General features: G+C 39.3%; 1 long non-coding RNA gene across 1 annotated transcript in view; it reads left to right on the plus strand.

The window, feature by feature from the left end:
• Positions 1 to 1,837: 1,837 nt before the first annotated feature.
• LOC122635640 overlaps positions 1,838 to 7,447 on the plus strand; it is a 14,658-nt gene continuing 9,048 nt past the window's right edge. The window contains exon 1 of the long non-coding RNA XR_006328718.1: positions 1,838 to 3,292. This is a non-coding gene — a long non-coding RNA (uncharacterized LOC122635640). The remainder of the gene's footprint in view (positions 3,293 to 7,447) is intronic.

The following is a 7,447-nucleotide window of genomic DNA, read 5'->3' on the forward strand; positions in this document are numbered from 1 at the left end:
ATAAATCACTCTTCTTCTTTTTCTTTTCTTCTTCCTTCGCGTCGTCGACTTCAAGCAAAAATGCAACATAAAGAAACGGGATTATCGTATTTTTGTCGCTCGAGTGATCGATAGCTACTCGATTATCGTAAGAAATTTTAATCGATTTTTAAGTAAACCTGGATCAAAGATAAGAAGTCTACTATCATACGCATTTTCGAAAGGATGATGATAACGCAGATAAGATCGTTCAAATAAATCGATAAAGATCTATCGATCGAGAATCAATAGGAATAGTGAATTTCGATGTTATCTCTTTATTCTGTTATTTTCTTTTTTCTTTTTCTTTTCCCTTCTTTCTTTTCTCTTTTTTTTTTTTTTTCTTGAAAGAACTACAAATTAAAGAAGGCCTGACTATTCTGGGTAATTTGTATACCTATAAATCAAAGATATCGAATTACGGAATCAAGGAAAATTGCGATCGTTTAGTCTTAGAAAGAGGAAAGGAGAGTGGGAAAAAGATTAATCATCCTTTCTGTCATATTTTGACGGAGAGGGATCGATTAGATCGATTAGATCGCTAGTAGAAAAACCCAAAGGTTTGTGGTTTTCTTGTATAAAAATTGACGATGACGATTAACGACCATAAATTTCTATCTCAAGAAGGGTTCGAAAAAGCAAAGCTACTTCGACGATCGTTGCGAGATTCGATGAAACTCGAAGATAAGAGTAAGTACTACTCGTTTCGCATCTAAGATAGTTCTTAGAAAAATTTGTCTGCAATTCGTTCGATGGATTCCTTGTAATAATGGACTTAAATTCTTCGAAATTACGCGAGTCAGTGATTAGAAATTAACTTTTCGAAACATTTTCTAAACGCGTTCGAGAACGAAACAACTCGGACATCACATGAGTAGGCACGTATTACCGATTATGCATCCTACGACGAACAAAGAATTCGTTTTAATGAGCGAGACAAAGATAAAGTGCGGAATGAAAAAATATGTGGCGTAAGATAATTAATTTGGTGTAAGAAATTGTTTTCTTTCTCTTTTTGTTTTTATCATAAATATCTGTCTCTTTCGCGAAGAGGAAAAAAATACTAATATGACACCTGTGTCATTTTGACGTATAGTTCTACTATTAAGTTTCATAAGTGATTAATGTCCGAATGTATGTTATTTTCAAATCGCCTTATACGTTCGTAAGACAATCCTTATCTTAGAAAAAATTTGAATCTATACTGCATCGCGTTGGAGCGGTAAATTTGAATCGTCCTGTAGCCGAGAACGAGGTGAGCTAGTGAATCGACGCTGTTATCTGGATGCACGATACGTGCAGACGGGCAGTACGAAACAACATGTTGTCCGAGTCACCGAAACGAAGACACTTTAAGCAAAGCTGCCGGATCAGCTTTGCGAACAGCACTTAAACTGCACTTTCGACGTGGCTGTGTGTTTCTATCTCTATCTCTCTATCCCCCTGCCCCGCTGCTCTTTCTCTCTCTCTCTCTCTCTCTCTCTCCCTCTCTCTATCTATCTCTTTTTCTCTCTCTCACACTTGGTTGGCGCGAGCCTTAACGCGTCCATTTTCATAGAGACTAAATATCGTCGCTTCGACGTCGTCGTTCGAACGGCTACGAAGAAGAGGTGGCGGCGGAGGAGAAGGAGGAAGAGAAGAAGAAGGAGGAAGAGGTGGGGAAGGGCAGAGGGGGGTAAGGACGGTAGTGGTGGAGGTAGTGGCGACGTTGCTCGAAGAGGAGGAAAGGGAGAAGGTGGAGGTGGAGAAGGAGGAAGAGGAGGAAGAGGAGGAAGAGGAGAAGGAGGAGGAGGAGGAGGAGGAGGAGGAGGTGCCGCTGCATCGTGCGACGAGTGCTCGCGCGTGCGACATCGTTCCTCGCGATCGTGCGACGAGTGAAAAGACCGATCCGAGAAACGTTTTAGATCGTATTCCGTGCGATCGAACGATCTTCTTCTTCTATTTCTCTATTTTTTTATTTTATTTTCAAATTTTATTTTTCCTCGTGCTAGATATATCTATATATACATATATACATATATATGTAATCGTGTTTATACAAATACGTATAATAATGATTATATATGTATAATCGTGATTATTGTGAACATTGGAAATATATTCGATTCTTCATGGTCCGGTAAAAAAAGGTGAACATGATTTCTGCAAGTTCTGCAAGAGTGTGAGAAAAAAGGACAAAGATACACAGGTCGAACGAGAGAGCAAGAGAGAGAGAGAGAGAGAGACAGTGACGCATTTTTCTCAAAATTCCCGCTCCTTACTACGCCTGCGCGTAAAATGTTATCACGCGAAAAAAAAATAAGAACAAGTGTTCTCGATTGTTACAGCTGCCATACTTTTTGTCATGGAGCAAATTAAACGATTCGATCTTTCAACATTTTTGCATGTGTGTGAAAAAAATAGAGAGAGAAGAGAGAGACAGAGAGACCATCGCCGTTCTTTCTCTCATTTTCATCGCATTAAAAAAAAAAAGATTATTTTTATCGTTTTTTAAAATAGATAAAGCTTCGCTTCAGAATTTCGAAAGAACAATGCGATTTTTTCTATCTCTTTCTTCTTTTGTTTTGTTATTTTTTTTGTTCGTATTAAACGCGAAACACTAGTCGACTCGGAACGAGAAGAGATTCGGTTTGCGTCATTGAAGCGAGCTCGCGGCCTATCTGCATCTCTCTCTCTCTCTCTCTCTCTCTCTCTCTCTCTCTCTCTTTCTCACGTTCCCTCTCTCTCTCTCTCTCTCTCTCTCTCTCCTCGTCCGAATGCAACGACGCAGGCACGTCGCATCGATAAAAAGCATCGGAATAGCGCGTAAATCGAGGCTCTCGCGACCTATCGCGAAAGGATTCGTACGAATATCGGTGAATCGAAAACGTGTGCGAGCTCGTCTATAAGATCACCTTGATCTCGACTCGTTAAACGATCCAAGTCTAACCGCGTTACCCTGATCGTTAAACCTCCTTTCATATCTTTTGATTCTTACTCTTTCTTGATTTCAACCAAGTTCTTTGCTTGTCCGAAAAGAAATTTTTTGCATTTTCTTTTTTTCGCCTTTTATTATTCGTTACCTCTTTTAATTATTCTGATAAGTGAATTTTTGATAATAATCCTAGCGTCGCAACGACGTGGTGCGTGTCCTCGGATCGAATTTTTGTGGATCGTCTGGAACTTTAGACAATAGTAAGAGTGATTATTCTACCAGCCAAGAGTGGATAACGATCGGTTATTGGATAACTCCGGCGATAATCGACATTGTTTGGAAGATATTTGAATTTGGTGAGTACTCGAGTAACAAGTTTATTATCGCGGGACAAATTAGAGAAGATTTGTGTGTTTTTTTTTTTCTTTCTTTCTTTCTCTCTTTTTTTTTTTTCCATGAAATTACTCGATAAGAGTCTTTGAGCGAATTTCGAGTTTCGGATCAAAGAAAGATCGAGAAAGATAAAATAAATCTTAAAGAGGATCTGTTCTTTAGTTTCTAAAGCTGTTTGAAAGACGATAGAATAAGGCAACGTGCCGTTAGCCACTAGAAACGTTTTGTCCTATATACGCGAATTCCTACTTACGTCTATATACGAGGTATAATAAAACGATGCGATTAAGGCGACTAGATAATATGATTTTTAGGTCATTTTTCCATGAATATATTGACATTTGTATTCTTATAAAAGAAAGGTACGTTTGGAAGGAGTACGCACTCGCGCATACACGAATGCACACGTACCCGTCTGTATCCGAGAGCTGTCGTGTAAAATATTTCAAATGTGTACGACACAGAAACGTATGCGAATTAACTTGATATGATTACGTTTTAAACGTCGATTGACTTTGTAATTTAAACTGAATCCTAGTCGAGATGATAATTATCATTGAAAATATAAGCGTGATATCGAACGTTATTTATTAAATTCGTTGAAAATAATTATTTAACGAATCGTAATGTTTTATTACAAAGGGGAAGGGGTTAAATTGGAGTAATGATTATTCGATGATTAATGATAAATATGTTGATTATGAAATATAATTGATGATCGTCGAATGAAAAATGAAAGGAGGGAGGAAGAAAGGAATATGAAACTATTTCCTATTAATCCTAGATTTTATTGGATCTCCAAGCAGCAAAATTCATATCTCGCGCTTTCAATATCGACGGTTTTCAGTTATTAAGGATTCGGGAGGTTTTTCCGAGAAAATGCGACGATATTAATCTCCAGAGCGTTTTTCGCGTTATCGTCGCTCACGAAATCGTTTTTCCATCGGATCCCGATATCGTCGGATAAGATAGATTTCATAAAGGCGCGCTCGCGTGCGTTCGCGAAAAAGCAAGGTAAAAATTCTTTTCCGTCCTCGGTGGCTTTCGATAGTGCGTTCGAGTTTGCGTATCGCGATAGAAGAGACGCCATTCCGTCGATTGTTATCGAAGAAAAGAGCGTACACCGAGTCACTTGTGCTTTGTAGATGAGTCAGTGCAACGATCGACTTCGAAATCGTTTCGATTGTTTGTCGTTTTTATGAAAATTTTTCTATTCCGAGCTCACTCGCTTTAATCCTCTAATGCACAATTCCTTTAAGGGATTTTTTTTTTGTATTACGTATAAAACAACGGTGAATATCTTTTCATATTATTAATTATTACGCTCGATGCATCGTTATTTTTAAGCCGGAAAGAAATTTTTTTAAGCGGAACGAACGAAACTTTTTCGATGGATTTATTTAGGTTTAATATCAATAAATAATAAGTCATCGTTGGACTTAACGCTTCGATATTTCTACTTTTTTAGAACTTACTATTTCAGATATCTAAATAATAAATGAGACTCAATCTAAACTTAATGGATTGACATATCTAAATCCTTTCTTCTCCATCTTTTTCTCTTCACGAATCGGCTTTCGTCAAATAAAACTCTACGTACCGCCTACGCTCACGTTCATTATCTCGGCCGAATATTCAGCTTCTCCCATATCCGTAGCGCGTGAATCAGCCTGTAGCTTCATATAGAACTCGGAGCCATTGAAACTCAATGAGGCGAGCGAGCGAGCGAGCGAACGAGCGAGCAAGCGAACGAACGAACGACGAACGAACGAACGAACGAACGAACGAACGAACGAACGAACGAACGAACGAACGAACGAACGAACGAACGAACGAACGAACGAACGAACGAACGAAAGAACGAAAGAACGAAAGAATGAACGAACGAGTGAGTGAGTAAACAAGAAAGGGATAGATAGCTAGAGGCAGAGAAAGACGAAGGAAAAGAGGAAAGAGAAAGAGAGAGTGAACGGGGCGCGGCCCTATTTTCGGCTGACCGTGGCCCTGCCCTCGGTTCCTCGATCGTTTGTGTGCCACTCGGTGCATTTTACTGCACACACACACACACACACATGCACACACCTACACACACGCACGTACACGCACACATATATTTAAACCGCTTTATCTGTGAGCGATGCACGTAGTCACCGATAGGGAAAGAGAGTGAACGAGAAAGAGAATGAAGGAAGGAAGGACAGGGACAGACGAGTTTATATTTGGCTGGAGGGCGGACCGAGTTCTTTCGTGCATGAACGGCACACTCTGCACTCTTTCTTTCTTTTTCCGCGCATATACATGTACTATATAAATTCATATATATATATATATATATATATATATATATATATATATATATATACGTGTGTATACAGCGAAGAAGAACGAAAGAGAGAAGGGGAATCGGTGGTTCCGGGCGTTTTATTATTCGGCACTGTACTCCAAGTTAACCCAGGTCAGTGTGGCAAAAAAGCTACATGTTCGGCCGGTTTCGCAGCTTACCGACGAAGAGACACGACGTTCACCTTCTCTTTCTTTCTCTCTCTCTCTCTCTCTCTCTCTCTCTCTCTCTCTCTCTCTTTCTATGTGCATATGAGAATGTAGAGGAAGAGAACGATGCGCACGCATACATGCATTCGACCAGTGCACTCGACCAACTTGCAGAGTTTCTGTGGTATACGTTTTTATGTATGGCGGCGTGTTATGCGTGTATGTCTGTAGATGCACGTGTGTGTACCACATCCGCCGGCGATGCAACGTGCGTGCAAACGCGTGCAAACTTTTCGTCGCTCGTAACTCGCCTCTGTCGACGGTTTTTCGACGATAACCACCGTTCTCTCTAAATTTATATACGAATTAATTGTTTTAAATCGTAATATCGAAACGTTTATTCGTTAATATTTATTTCTTTATTAGATCTCTATAGAAATTTAATGAACAATGTTATTAATCATTTTTTTTCTTTTGATCTTAATAAAAACCTTTCAATTTTTTTCCCGATGAAGTCATCACCGCACATTGGGAATTAAAAAGCTTTTGCTAGATCTAATGCGTACGCGAATTCGAAAGTGGATGGAAACTTGCGTCTTAGATTGCATACGTAAGTATATGGATTTAAAAAGTGATAAAAAAAACGTATTAGGTGAAATTGAATCGATTTTGTTTTTCGAAAGAATTCGGAATATAGCTAAGTATTGTACGATACTGTCTATGTAAAATACGACAATCTTCTTTTTTTGTAAAAAAAAAAAAGAAAAAAAAAAAAAAAAAATTGTGTAGAAGAATAGGCAGGAAAATGAAGTAGTAATGTCTGTTAATAAACGCAAGTCGTAGTCGGCCGTTTCCGTTCGTTAATTATTCAAATTGATACAAAATCGTGACGAACAAGCGATAAAACAAAAGGCATTCCGATAAATATATGTTACTAAACAAAGTTTCATAAACGAATTTGCTTTTTTAGTTTAAACCTAGGTGCAACGAAGTCTGCTTAAAACTTATACATCGAAACGTATGTCCATTTCGTGATTTCTACGAGTAAGCCAGTACAACGATCTTTCACAAAAGCGACGTTGAGTACGCCGTTGGCGATCGAAAACGATCGGTCGACCAGAAAACAATCGAGTGCTGTCGAAAGAGAGAAACCAAATCGGTGGAGCGAAAATGAAGCCGAACTCCCGAAAGCTCGTATAAAAAAAAAGAGAAAAAAAAAGAGAAAAAGGAAAAAAGAAAAAAAAGAAAAAGAGAGTGGTGGAACGAGAGAATAAGAGAAAGAGGAGAGTAGCGTGTTAACCCAGTGCATGAAATAAAAAGAGACGGAGAATCGTGGAAGGGGTCGCTCGTACGGTAGTTTCGCCAGTTAGCCGGCTTTAAAACAGCTGCCAAATTTCCCTCTCACCCGAGAGAGTGAGAGTGACCCATCGAGAGTGAGTGTGTTCCACATACCATCTCTCTCTTTCTCTCCTTCTCTCTCTCTCTCTCTCTCTCTCTCTCTCTCTTTCTCTCTTTCTCACCGATAGGACGCCGACATAGAGCTGCAAAGTACAGCGTCGACGCAGCGTTTCGCGTCTCGTGCATCCCTCTCTCCCTCTCTCCCTCTCTCCATCTCTCTCTTTCTCTCTCTCT

The sequence above is a fragment of the Vespula pensylvanica genome, chromosome 18 (assembly GCF_014466175.1).
Source record: "Vespula pensylvanica isolate Volc-1 chromosome 18, ASM1446617v1, whole genome shotgun sequence".
Lineage (NCBI taxonomy): Eukaryota > Metazoa > Arthropoda > Insecta > Hymenoptera > Vespidae > Vespula > Vespula pensylvanica.